At 43.0% G+C, this 15023-nt stretch overlaps 1 protein-coding gene across 3 annotated transcripts in view; it reads left to right on the plus strand.

The window, feature by feature from the left end:
- Positions 1-15023, plus strand: part of SEL1L2 (SEL1L2 adaptor subunit of SYVN1 ubiquitin ligase) — a 121584-nt gene that overhangs the window by 54834 nt on the left and 51727 nt on the right. The gene's annotated exons all lie outside the window — the stretch shown is intronic.

The raw sequence follows: 15023 nt of genomic DNA on the forward strand, positions 1-15023 counted from the left end.
GGCAATCACTGTAACTTATTCAGAATTTTTCTAGAAATCTGCAGAATTCCCCAACCTTATTCTCTTAAGATTCCCCATTATAATTAAATTGGGTAATTTTTAGTGGTGTACTCCGTTATCAAAATTTCCCACAGCATTTAAATTATTTTCCATTCATATATTCTTTTTGTACTTTGATTTCATCCATTTATATACTGTTCTATTAAATTCTATAGTTATAATGAGAGTACAACTGGCACAAATATACAAACTACTGGATTTTTTTCTTACATGTGTGTATATGCGTGTGCATGCATGGGTGTGTGCGTACTCACCAATATGACTAGTGTGCCTAGCCAGCTTGCCCTGGGGGATCTGCTGTGTCCATCTTGAAAGCACTGGAATTGTAGTGGGCTGTTACATCCATCCCCCAGTCACATGGGCTCTGGGGATCCACGCTTTTGTCCTCAAATTTAAACAGCATAAGCTTCATCTGTTGAGCCATCTCCCCAGCCCTCCCCTGCCCCCCAAGCGGCTTTTTGTAAGTGTACAAGGGATGTGATGAAGTGCCACGGCAAAGCCAATTTAAGGAAGAGGGGGCTTGTTTCAGCTCACAGTTTAAGGGTACCATCCATCATGATGGGAAAGCGAAGCAACAGGAGCTTGGGGCAGCTGGTGACCCTGCATCCACAGTGAGGAAGCAGAGGGCAATGATGCTTGTGTTCTGCTGCCTTCTTCCTTCTTGTGGCGTCAAAGACCCCAAAGCCCAAGAAACAGCATGGCCCATACTCAGGCTGGGTCCTCCTCCTCAAGTAACTTACTCTAGATGGTGTCCCATGGGCACGCCCAGAGGCTAAGTGAGTCTTGATCCTGTCAGCCTGACAATGAATGCCATCCCAGTTTAACATCACAAAGGCGTTTCATAGGGAAACTGAAATTTCAACTGAATGGCCGAGTGATGAAGGTCTCTAGCTCTCCAACACTGTGCTATGCACTTCTCATGAAAGATGGCTGACAACGGCAAGAACTTTTGCCAGGTACAGAGGCACATGCCTGTAATCTGGCACTTGGGAGCCTTAGCAGAGGGGTTGCAAGTTTGAGGCCAGCCTGGACTATGAAGCCAAATACTTTCTCAAAAGAACTTTTTTGATCGCATGCTTTGCAAATGATTTGGGGGATCAATTACAGAACTATCTGAGAAACATGTTGCAATTTGCTAAGCGCCAAGTTCAGTTGAAAGTTCCAAAGGAGAGCAAGCCAGGCGTAGTGGCGCACGCCTTTAATCCCAGCACTCAGGAGGCAGGTGGATCACTGTGAGTTCCACAGTGAGGCCAGCCTGGTCTACAACACAAGTCCAGGGCAGGCAAGGCTACACAGAGAAACCCTTTTTCAAGAAACAAAAACAAAAACAAAACAAAAAGCTAAAGGAGAGTAAATAATGAAAAACACTTTTATACCACCATATGCAAAAGACTTCAAGATTCATATATTGAGTAGTCAAACTTGATTCCAGAAAAATATGCTGCTGTCCCCCAGACCACCAGAATGTGTGCAGACCTTCAACTCTGGCATCTGTTCAAATTCCTGCCAAGTGCACATGAAAAGCCACAATATCCCTTCATGAGATTTGAACAAATGAGAAATTTACCCATCTTCTTGAAGTAAATACAGAAAGCAATCACCGCTAATAACAGCAATAGGCAGAGACAGAAGAGTAGATTCCAGAAGGAGATGTCCATTTAGAGGCTGGAAGGTTTGTGATTGACCCCAGACTCAGCTCCTTGCTTTAACTAAAACATTTAAGTTCTCGAAATCTTAATATGTCAAAAGCATTTGGCCCCATACTTACCCACAAAAGTCTGTTTTGCTGCTCAGCTAAGAGATGGTTCTAGATAGAACCTGAAAATGCCAGTGCATTTGCTTTGACAGGAAACAAATGGCACCTCTCAACAGAGTCAGAAATGTAAAACAGGAGCCTTTCCTAAAGGTTTAAACAGCATGCAGTGAAAGCACAAAGCTCTGACAGACCAGCAACAGAGGCAAAACCATAGGTCAAGAGACAAAGCCAGGCCACAGAGACACAGACTGACAAGCCAAGAAGCAAATGCACTTATCTCGCTCCTGCCTACTCTTTGTATTCCCTACGGTTGCCTTTTGATCTAACCTATCTAGGAGCTCTAGAAAGGAGTTCACGTGAAAGGCAGCTAGGGAAGCATCCAGCACACTGGCTTTTCAGGCAGACAGATCACACACCATGCGCTAGGAAGATGAAGACTTTCATTGGCAAACGACAAATTAAAAATGAAATGGCAGAATCTTACAGACAGAATACCAGCAGTCTTCTTGTCTCACGTCTTTGGTTGATATTTCTGGAAGATGACATATCCACATATATGAGATGAGTCCCTGGGTCATAGAATGTCTTTGTTATCCTTTTACACACCCCTTTCTTATAAAGTCCTTGACTTACTTGGAACACACAATAATCTTAGTCCTTTCACCAACTGCTGTCACTCAGTGTAAATTAACGGAGAGTAGAGTTGGATTTAATAACAGTGGTATCCCGCATCCAACAGAACACACTATTGCTGTTTCTGACACAAGAACACAATGATGAGACATGACGTATTTGTATATATTTATAGCAAAGTGAAAGCTTAAGCCAAGCTAGCTATGGTGGCCCAAGTGGTCCATACTTGTCATCCAAGACCTCAGGAGGCTGAGGCGGGAAGATCAGGTAAACCAGTATATAGAAATTCTGTCTGAAGGGAAGAGGAGGAAAAAAAGAAAGGGGGAGCAAAAGGATGAAAAGGAAAAGGGAAAGGAGAGACTAAAGTATACATCAGAAAGGACTAAGCAATACATTGTTAGGCATCAACAAGGAAAAATGCCAGTAGGTGATTACAGACAAGTATGAGAGGATTTATTGTGAGGAGTTACTTCACATGGCAATGGGGGCTAGCCGGGTAAGCCCAAAACTTACAGAGGAGGCTGCCAGAAAAAGCAGACTTGAGTCTTTAGACAGAAACAGAAGCTATTGTCTAGCAGGGGCGTTTAGCCTTCTGACATTGTAATACGACATTGCCATCCACAAATGTGTCAGGTTGCATTCACAGCTATCCAGGGACACATAGAGTCCAAGTCTGACACACTTGGCCTAGTCCAGTGGTTTCTTTATTTTTTTAGTGTGTGTTTGTTTGCAGTTATTGTTTTGGTGATGTTTTTGTTTTTCTTTCCTTTTGAAATACTTTTTAATATCTTAAAATTAAGTATTTATGTGTCTGAGTGCAGGTGCCCACAGATACCAGGAACACACTGGGTTCCCTGGAGCTGGAGGTATAGGTGTTTATGACCTACCTGGTGTGGGTCCTGGGAACTAAACTGGGGCAGAGGTTAAGGGCAGTCTACAGTCTGAACCCTTGAACCATCTCTCCAGCATGTTTTTGGTCTTCATTATGAAAGCCTTGGTCTCACGTGCTTGAGGTGCCAAAATGTCTCAAACCAGGCCAACCCAGGTTAGCTAGGATAAGCCTTGATTATGGGTTTTAACCACGCCTACAAAACGCCTTCACAGAAACAACTAGGGTACTGTTTGCATAGCTGAGGACGGTTGCCAAGACAAGGTGGTCCATTAATTAACCATCGAGCCATGTAGCTCCTCCTCCTTATCTATTCACTGTTTCTTGTTTCCAATGCTGAAGATTAATCACAAAGCCTTTCAAGCAGTGCTCCACCACCAGGCCATACCTTCATCCCCCATAAAGTTGTTGGATTTAACTTTAAGAGTTGGGTCAGTGAGATGGCTCCTTGGGTAGAGGCACTATCGACCTGAGATCAAGCCCAGGAACCCACGTGGGGAAAGAAGAGAACAGGCTCCTACAAGTAGTCCTGGGTTCTCTATAGATCCATGTTACTACGTGTGGACATACAAGGACACATACACTAAAGAATTAAATGTAAGGTTTATGCCTATTAAATTTTACTGTAAGGCACAGTGTAGCTTAGTAAGACAGGTCCTTGCTGCTCAAGGGTCTGGGTTCCATCTCCAAACCCACCAACAAAACAAAATAACATAAAAACAAAACATGACAACAAAACAGAATTTACTGTGATCATTTTAGACTACAAAATTACAGTCTTTATTACATTAGTAATAACTCACTGATTTTTAATCTTTCACCCAATCTCTTGTTACAGAAGTCGATGAGATGAGTCCAAATTTAGAGCCCAAAACTCCCAGTAATACACTATACATCTCCAGAATAATATTTACCCAGTGAGCCAGATAGAATTCTGAACGTGATGAAGTTAAGAAACTTTTATTTACTGAAGTATGTTGAATGGCACACCTGTCTTTGATTGGGAAGCTGCCATAACAAAAGTCAACAAATAGAAAGTGGGCAAACATCTGCTCCTGATATCCCTCCCACCCCACACAGGCATCTGGTATCAGCTGATGTCAACCCTGCAAGGAAAGATAGTTCCCTGCAGTCCCAGGGAGAGAGGATTAGGAAGTTTCCCTTGTTTACTTCTGGGTTGTCTGTGGTTTTACTTTTTGAAATTATAGTATCAATTCTCTTTCCTCTCCTCCCTCCAACGCTTCTCTTTCAAGTTCATGACCTCTTTTTTTTTCCATTCAGTTGTTGCTGTTGTTGTTGTTGTTGTTGTTGTTGTTGTTGTTGTTGTTGTTGTTTTGTGTGTGTGTGGTATATAAATACAACCAGCTCAGTCTGTATGTTACATGTATGTATGTTTTCAGGGCTGACCAGTTGCTATTAGGTAAGCAATAGGTGTGCTGTTCCCTGGGGAAGGCAGTTTCTCCTGCTCTCAGCCCTCCTTAGTTGCCTGCAGCTCTTTGTGTAAGGTGGAGGCCTCATACTTTCCCCCTTTCGTGTTAGAAGGTCTGTTGGTGCCACCCTTGTTTGATTCACATTTAGGCAGCCCAGCCATGCTTATGAGACTTTGTCTGTTTTGGTATGGTCTCAGGTATGCCAGGCTGGCCTAGAACATCTTCCTTTTTTTTTTTTCTCTAGAACATCTTCCTATGTAGCAAGGATGAGAGTGATCTTGACCCTTCCCTTCTCCTGCCTCTACCTCCTGAGTGATGGTCATATGATGTCATAGCCAGCTTCCAAGCTCTCTCTCCTTGTGAAAAGATACAAAGAGTTACGAAGAAAAACATGGGGAAATATCAGGATCCAGGAAGGTGATGATGCCATTAAATCCCAAACTTGGGAGATCTCAAGTCATGTTTTTAAATCATCCATGCCTAAGATGACTCCTAAAGAAGCTATTTCAATCCTCGGAATGTAAAGGCTTCTCTTTCTATTTTATGAAATATTAAGTCTGAAGCTCTCAGACTTGCTTCATAAGGGAAATATTCTTTTTGTTTTGTTTTGGTTTTTCAAGACAGGGTTTCTCTGTGTAGCCTTGGTTATCCTGGACTCGCTTTGCAGTCCAGGCTGGCCTTGAACTCACAGTGATCCACTTGCCTCTGCCTCCCAAGTGCTGAGAATAAAGGCGTGTGCCACCAGTGCCCAGCAGAATATTCTTTTAGAACAACTCAAAAAGATGTTGCATTTCCCTGTGAGACAGTGGATGCAAGGTGATGCCAGGAAAGGAGAAAGGTCACTGGAGACTGGGAGACTGAGGGATTACAAGTAGCATAGACAGATAAAACATGCTTACCCACTTAGGGGGAAAGCCAGCACATGGAACACCAGGTACAGACACACACACACACAGAGAGAGAGAGAGAGAGAGAGAGAGAGAGAGAGAGAGAGAGAGAGAGAGAGAGAGAGAGAGGAGAGAGAGAGAGAGAGAGAGGGAGAAGCATGCTGACGTATAGGAGATATAGGCCTACAGACTGACACATGTAAGCAGGCTGATGAATGTGCAGATTCTCTGGCTGCTGACAAAACGTATATAAACTTCACACTAAAGTTACACTCTTCCAGTAATAGTTATATAACAGATTACAACACTGTTAGATTTGGGGATCCTATTTGATGTCAGCCACTTTGTGATAACGTATGTCCCATCCCTCCTGTGTCTGTCATTAGCCTCAGTGGCCTATACCACATGTCTGTAACGGCACCACATTGTCTAAACTGGCCCTTATGACTTCGTGTTCCCTACATAAGTATACAGCATAAGAACAGTAAGTACTTGGGGCATCAGGAGTTAAGGAAGAGGACGCCATGGAGGCAAGATCACTTTGAGCTTCACAAGCTGTGGAAATGAAGTAATAACATGGGTGTTAGACACGATTGCAGGCTCACTGTAAACCTCGTTGGCTTCTGATCCTATTCAGTCTCCACTTTAACACATCTGTGCACAGGATACCATCTCCACAATGAGATATAGGTGTTCTGAATAAGTGCTATTCCCCAGAGCTCTGAGTACATCAAAAAAGAGAAACAAAACTTAGCCTAGCTAGTCTCAAAATGTTTCTATTCAAGCAACGGAAAACAATTAACATCAAGCTGAATTCTCTAGAATATGCATATGGTTTTCCACACTTTGAAAACAGCAGTGACTCATTTTCAGTCTCGCCAATGGTTCCTTAAGGCAGAATTTCTAAAATACAACAAAGAGTAATTGTATCCCCATAACTTACAAGCAAGACACATCCTGGTACAGTAGCCGCCATACACTTAAGAGTGGAAAAAATACTTGAAGAATTAAGTTGAGTGAACTTGTCTCTTTGCAGAGTTAGAACATGGTCTCAGAACTGAGTTCAAGTTCAGAATTTTCTTTGCTGTATGCTCTATTATAGGTGATACTCAGAAGGAAGAAAGCCTTAGACCTCTGGAGCACACGAGGGATAATTTATAGTTGAACATGATACTCTCGCGGCCACTACCTTTTTGAAAGTGTCTCAAACATTTTCCCTCAGAGTACCTCAACACTGTGACTTCAATAGCTAACTCTTTCTTCTGAGATCAAATTAAGTCTAAAAAAGTAATTATCCTTATTAAATCACCAGCAGGGCAAATCGATAGCCAGTCTGCATGCTGGAGTAGTGGCACCTGCTCCTGCAGGCTCTTGTGTCCTTTCCCGCCTCCCAAGGGATTAGTCAGCATTCAGTTTGGTTATCTTACTCAGCCACTGCCATGTCCTTGGTTGCAGGAGGCTATTATGCAATTTACGTAAAACCGGATAGGACATCCCTGTTTCTCTCTTCTGCAATCTAAACCAGCTAGGCTACATTTATCATTTGCATTCCATTTCATTGACTTTTTGAATATTTGCAACAGACACTGACAAGTGCCAGACAAACACCCTTTAATGAGGGACGCATTCTCAGTTGCTGAGGCTGCAGTTTGCAAATAGCCTTCGGGGTGCCTGCCAAATATTATATCAAACCTGTTTCAGGATCTTCCTCGGCCCAACCCAACTTCTTCCCAGATGAGGGTCCAAGGACACTTCACAGTGGGGAGAGGTTGGGAGTGAAGACTGACCGGCTCTCTTGGACCGTTCACTAGAAAGACCTCTCTGCTCTCTTGATCTTGAAGGATCAGCCTCAAAGGCTATGTGTGTCTCACATTGAAGCGTTGTGGACTAGAGCTCGCTCGCGTCTGTCTGGAAGGAGCTGAATCAACCCTGCATCTTGGGGGAAGCGCAGGAAGGAAACATCCAAGTTAGGGGAGCTTGGTCAGGATTCTAAGTTCCCCTCCGCCAGATGGTTCATTTCAAGCTTCTATGCTGGGGATCTCATGGGCTTGATTTTGCGAGGAAGAACTAGGCAAGATTCAGCCACCCAAAGGCACTTCTGAAACACGACTCTTAACGTCTGCTTCTCAGAGAACTCAACGTGCACACCTTACTGTCTCCCCTACTTTTGGCTGGGAGACCTTTCCAAGTCAACAAACACGCTTAGATGTAAATGAATTTATACCATTCTGGCAAAGTGATGGTTAATTCAGTCTAAAGCCCCTCCTGTTATAGTTGCCTAGAAATGGGGCCCATGATGTTCCAAAATGTTTGTCTTTTAAAGACGTCCTCTGAAAGACTCCACCCAGCAGGCAATCAAAACAGATGCTGAGATTCCCAGCCAAACTTTGGGTACAGCACTGGGAGTCTTATGGAAGGGGAGGGGGCGGGGTGGGGGGGTACAGAGATAGAAGGACCAGAGGAGACAGGAGCTCCACAAGAAGACCAACAGAGCCAACAAATCTGGATGGGGGTGGGGGTGTGGGCGGCTGAGGAGACTGATGCACCAAAGACCATGTATGAATGGACAGGACCTAGGCCCCCTGCTCAGATGTAGCCAATAGGCACCTCAGTCTCCATAGGGGTTCCCTGGTAAGGGGAGCAGGGGCTGTTCCTGCAATGGACTCTGTTGCCTGCTCTTTGATCACTTCCCCCTAGTGGGCTAGCGGGGCAGCCTTGCCAGGCCACAGAGGAAGAGGATGACTGCAGTCCTGGTGAGACTTGATAGGCTGGGGTCAGTTGGTAGGAGAAAAGGGCTCCCCCTTTCTAAGGACTAGGGAAAGGAGATGGGGGGGGGGGGAGAGGAAGGGAAGGTAGGACCAGGAAGAGATGAGGAAAGGGGCTACGATCAGAATGTAAAGTGAATACATTTTTTTAATTTAAATTTAAAAACAAAAACAAGTAGCAGCTCCATAAGCACAGACTTGAATCACACTGCCTAGAACTGAGTCGTCATCTACTGAGTACCAGCTGAGCAACCTTGGTCACATTCTCTGTTTCCACATCATCTTAGCACTAAAATGAGAAGAATAATAATCCTTCTTATGGTCAGTGGAAAAAATTAGAAAGCATCAGCACCAAGAACTGCCTAGTACCAACTTTATGAGTGTTAACACCTGCTACCATATCTTGGTTTGATTCTTATTTATTTTACAAAGTATATTTCTTTTAGCTAAATTAAGAGTTTTTGATAGTGAATGATATCTCAAGCCATAATCCTGATTTCAAGTCATACTTTCATAGATGCTTGAAGAGAAGGAAGTTATTTTTTCCCCACAGTTAACACTGTCCACCACTTCATCCAGTACCCCTGGAGGTCTGGAGTTTGATGACCACGAACAGGAAATAATCAGGTATATTATTGCAGTAGCATTGCTCTTACTCAAGTGTTCTGTTTTGTTTTGATTTTTAATTAATCGCATCTTTATCTGCTTGCCCTGTGCCGAGTCATTCTTTCTTGGATGCAATGCTATTTTTAGTAACAGATCATTACTCTCCCTCCTTTGACAATATCCTATCTTCTTGGCACACATTAAGGACGAATGTGCAGAGCTTTCCTGATGTAACTCCTGGAAATGAGAGGCTGATGTGAACAGTAAATGCAGCTGTGACTGGTGAGAAGGACAGAGCCATCAGTGCTAGCCAGCTTTGCTGCTGTGGGACGAATCCTCTGCTTTTGTCTCTGTCACTTTGTGAATACACCTGACTTGTGGTCAGACTCTGAGACTCCTGGCTTGTCCATCAGTTCCTTAAGTTCTTCATGCCCCTTTACATAATTGATGATGTAAATATAACTTGAGATGTGAAATAATTTATTACCTTCTTTCTTTGTGTGTTTACTTTAGATTTTAGAGTGTGATTAAACATAAAAAAGGAGGAGTGTAACAAAGGGCAAAGGAAAGAGAAGAGCAAAGCATTTTGGGAGAAGATGCAGCTTTGAAGGGAGACAAAGGATGAAGGTGATACAGGCCAGGAGTGGGCACAGGCATCTCAAGAGAGACAAGCACACTTAAGTGTCTTTACAAAGGAAATATCTACATATATGTGGCGCTTGAACATACATAGTTAGGAAAGTTGGCATGTGAAGGGTCAGCAATAGAAGCCAAAAGTTACCAGTGTTTTCATCACCCATGGAAAGGTGCCCTGGGTCTGGGAACCGGCAAACACAGGGAAGTATAAGGGCTACACTGCCTACTTATCATCTCAAAAGGCAAACCTGGTAGAAGTGAGTGACTGGGGCATCCAGCTGCTTAACAGAGTCAGAGCTCCAGGCTGGAGACCTAGAGAGATCATGGAAAACTGCAGCCCCTCCTACCTTTGGCAGATAGTCCAGGCTCTCATGTAGGTGTGTCTCTTCCTACAGTGAGGAGATGCAGTTTGTTTTCAATGCAATAGGGTGAGACATCTCAGTTTCCTAGTGCTGACATAACAAAATACCATGTACCAAGTGTCTTGAACAACAGGAATAATTGTTTTCTTGTACCTCAGTTGACTCAAACTCTAAAACCAAGGTGCTGGCAGATTTGGCTTCATTTGAAGTTTCCAACTTATACTAGGTCTTTTTTTTTTTTTTTTTTTTTTTTTACTAATTCCTTGTAACCCTACACAAAGGGCTGGCATTTTGGTGCGTACAGAGCCAAAATAAGCATCAGTAAGACATGAATAGTAGAGATTTATCCCTGCAGCAGGCTAGGAGGTAATAGGAGACATTTCCAAAGCAAAGCAGGAAAGGAAAACTGTGGAGACTTTGTTAAAGAGACTGTGCATATTCACAGAGGGGTGAGTGCACTCCTAAGCATGCTCAGTTTAAAGACACAATTTAAGAAAGAAAGATAATAGATATATTTGAAGATGTGCTTAGCTCAAGGTTAAGGAACGTATGTTTAAAAGATTAAAGTGGTGGACAGGAATGCCTTAAGGCATGTGCAGCTTGCAGCATCATTTAAACTGATAATAAAGGACAGAACACTTTGGGCTCTGATAGAAGAAGCTGCCCTTGAGGTTCCTGCCTCACTGAAAGCCCCACGCTGTGACATGTCTCTTCTCTGTATGTGCGCACCCTGGAGCCTCTTTCTCTTCTTATCAGAGCACCAGGAATACTGGATTGGGAACCTTCCCAGGTGACTCATCCATCTCGTCAAAGGCCTCATCTCCTAATGAAGTTGCATTGGGGAAGGGTGTTGACACTCTAATCATCTAAGGCAGAGATTAATGGAAATACAGAAAACGAATCTACAAAATGTTAAAAAAGAAAAAAAAAAGAAAAACTTTCTGCCACATGTTGAAATACAAAATTCATTTAGTTTAATGAGAACATTTCCTATACTCACTTCCATTTGAATTAGACCTCTGGTATACCTAATCCTCTCTTTTTAATTTCAATTTTTATTTTAGACTTGGTGTGTGAGCAGTTTTATCTACATGTATGTCGGTGCACCATGTGCTGCCCATGCATCGCTTCGTCTTTAGTAACAGCTACTCCTCATTCTTTAATTTGCAAGGCCCATCACCAGGACTTTTTCTTCTAGTTAGCCTTGACTGTCAGTGTGACAGAGACTAGAGACAACTGAGAAGAGAGTCTCAGCCGAGAGATTGCGTAGATCAGAAAAGTCTGTGGGCACGTTTGTGGGGAACTATCTTTTTTGAGAGATAAAAAGACAGAAAGACAGAGACAAAGAGTGAGTCTATGTGTTCTGGCTGTTCTGGAACTATGTAGACCAGGCCAGCCTCAAACTCCCAGAGATCTGCCTGCCTCTGCCTCCTGAGTGCTGGAGTTAAAGGTGTATGTCACCATGCCCAGCTGGTCAGAAGTATCTTGATGTCCTTAATAGATATAGGAGGACCAATCCACTCTGGGTGGCACCACTCCCTTGACAGGTAGTCCTAGATATGTAAGAAACCTAGGAAAAGTCTGAAAAGATAATCCATAAGTTAAGAGCACTTGTCTTTGTAGGGAACCCAGGTTCAAATCCCAGCACCTACATAGTGGCCTGACAACCATCTGTAACTCCTGTTTTACCGGGCCTGACACTTTCTTCTGACTACTGCAGACACTAGACATACACATAGTTCATAGTCACCCATATAGGCAAAACAGTTATATACATAAAATAAAAATACATAAAAGCTAAAACAAAAGAAATCGAGCTAAGCATGTGTCTGGGAGTGAGCCAGCGAGAGCAGTCCTCCAGGGTTTTTCTGCTTCAAGTCCCTCTCCTGACTTCCCTCAAGCACAGACTGTAACTTCAAAGCTGAGATAAATCTTTTCCTCCTCTAAGCAGACACAGTGCTTTTTGTCACAACAACAAAATGAAACTAGAACACCTTTCATAAGTAAGGCTGGGTTTTGAGCAGAGCAGAACAGGCGCCTACAGGTTGACCATTCAGAGAACTCCAAACTCACGGGAGGGGGCCTTTAAATCTGTTGCCGCAAGTAGAGAGTGAAGTATTAAGGACTAAAAGATCAAACAGAGCCCTCTATCCGGTCTTTTAGGTTATTATCTCTGTGAGAGTTTAAAACAAGGCAAAGTAAAGAATTGGTGAGGAGGGGAAGGAAAGGAGGGGATGATTAGTATGAAGCATCAGCATCAGTGGGGTATAGGCCAGAGATACAACTCCGTGGCTTAGCTTCCTATAGTAGACTGAGCTCTTTTTAGAGATCTCCTTCCCAGTGAGGCTGGGATTCTTGACTCCATAGCAGAAGGAACCTAAGCATGACCCAGTGAAACGCAGAGTTGGAGTTTATGGAGAAGGTATTTCAACATGGATTTAAGCAAGGGATATGGAGGCTCTGAGAAAGAAGAGGATACAGCTAGAGAGTGAGTGTGAACTTCTCAAGAGGGAGTCACACTGGAGTCTTTGCATCAGGCACAATGGCCCCTCAAGAGGGAGTCACACTGGAGTCTTTGCATCAGGCACAATGGCCCCTCAAGAGGGAGTCACACTCAAGTCTTTGCCTCAGCCACAATGGCCCCTCAAGAGGGAGTCACACTGGAGTCTTTGCATCAGGCACAATGGCCCCTCAAGAGGGAGTCACACTGGAGTCTTTGCATCAGGCACAATGGCCCCTCCAGAGGGAGTCACACTAGAGTCTTTGCATCATTCACAACGGCCATCAAAGGCAGCATCTAAAGTTACAGTTAAAGAACCTGCTCTTTTTCACAGTTTGGCTCCAGGAGCTGCACTGGATGGGCTTACAACTGATAAAGTAAAATTCAAGGTCACCAGCGTGACAAGGGAAGCTTGAATGTTTTCACTGTGAACAAAAATTAATAGTTTTGTTTGTTAGATTCCCAGAAAAATGACTCAGAAAGGAAGAAGGTCATGTTTGAAGGCCATGTGTGTTCAGGCATTAGAAACAGTTCATTGCTATTTTAACATTCTTATTTGAAATGTCTGTATATAAAAGGAATTTTGTCTCTATGCAGGCAATCTTCACAGCAAATGTTAATTGTACTTCAAATCTTTGTTGTTGTTGTTTGTTTGTTTGTTTTTTAAGACAGGGTTTCTCTGTGTATCTCTGATTGTCCTAGAACTCACTCTGTAGATCAGGCTGGCCTGAACTCAGAGATCCACCCACCTCTGCCTCCCAAGTGCTAGGATTTAAGGTGTGTGCCCCCATGCCCAGCTGCTTTAATTCATGATTTTTAGCTACTGAAAACACCAGCCAGACTCTTTCTCTCTTCCCATGTCTCCTTATTTTCCCCTGTCTTTCTTTCAAAAGCATATTCTCAAGAGAGACTAGGGGCTTCTCTCAAGTCACACACCCGTGATTTGGAGTAACTCATCCTTACCAGCAAACTCATTGTGAAGAGGGATTGCTCAGGAATTAAGGTGTATGTGTGTTCTGGGGAGGAATCCCAGAACTGGGTCATGATTTTCCAAGAATAAGGTTCACACGCATTGCTGTCCTTTTATAAGATGTCTGAATGTGTCATTACCTCAGATGCATGACGGGCGCAAGCAATTGGGCAAGGTTGACAGTATATGGACAGAGGTGTCATTATTACAACAAAGCAAAGAACTGTGAACAGTTGACTTGGTGAACCATGTTGATCTTGGTGCCCTTCCCTCTGTTCCCACCCCCCCTGCCCCCCCCCTGTGTGTCTGTCCAGCCTACCTCCCATCAAATTCAGAATACTTCCTGAAATCATTTCCTTACTGTGTTTTCCCCAAACTTGGAAACTTTCCAATCATAAGAGCAAAATTAAAGCATCAAGAAGATAACTTTATCTGGAAATTGAATCCTACTATAGTAACAAAAATATATATTTCAATATGTTTGGGAAGGCAAAAAAAAATTACTAGTAAAAGTAACAGCTGTGGGGAGGAATCTGCCATGGCAAATCACCCTGATAGTCAACCTTCCAGAATGTATGTTCGTGCTTTGAAAGCATGCTAATGTCAACAATTGCTATTCCACACACAGATTAGTCAGTTTTCCCCTATTACTTTTTCCTTTTAATCATGAGTGTAGTTAACATGTAACTCAAAGCAGAAATTAGATGCTAAAATGTCTGGTGTTTCTGAATTGATTGAATAACTTGAAGCATCAAAATAATTTTCAATTCACTTTTTGGTTTTTCTTTTTCTATTTTTTAAAATAGACAACTCTTGTTATCTTGTCTTGGAGAAGAAAAAGAGCCACTTGAAGTTCATTGTGATCTTGTTAACGAGGCTTCAAGTCCCATATGTCTTTCCTTTGAAAAGGCTTCAGGCTCTATTTTCCTAATCAGATTCCACTGTGTGGTGTAATGGACTTGGTGACAGAGAGTGAGAGAACACGTACACACACACACACACACAGTAGGAAGAGAGAGAGAGAGAGAGAGAGAGAGAGAGAGAGAGAGAGAGAGAGGGAGAGGGAGAGGGAGAGGGAGAGGGAGAGGAGGGAGGGAGGGGAGAGAGTAGGACCCTGACCAATTGGTTTACCTTATCAATAAACCAAATGATACAGGGTAAGCAAGTCCTCAATAGTTCCTGCCTCACAAGTATGTCTGTCAGATATATTGGGCCAGAAGGCTGAAGAAGATGCTCCAACATTATAGAGAGTTTTGGGGGACTGTTCAGGCAGCAAACCATCTCTGCCATCTTCTCATTTGGTAAGCTGCTAACCTGTACTTCCTGTATACTCAGCTAACTAAGTTTTATTCCTTCTCAAGTCTCTGATAGGGTTGAAGACCAGATAGTTTAGTCTTACAATTAAGCTTAGTTGTTTAGGGGTTATGATGTTTTGGGGTCTAGATAGATGTTTTAAGTTGATAATGATGAGATATTATAAATATTGATTTACATTCAGAATTTTAGATGCACCAAGATAAGAGAGATGT

Source organism: Acomys minous (genome assembly GCF_964271855.1).
Source record: "Acomys minous genome assembly, chromosome: 3".
Lineage (NCBI taxonomy): Eukaryota > Metazoa > Chordata > Mammalia > Rodentia > Muridae > Acomys > Acomys minous.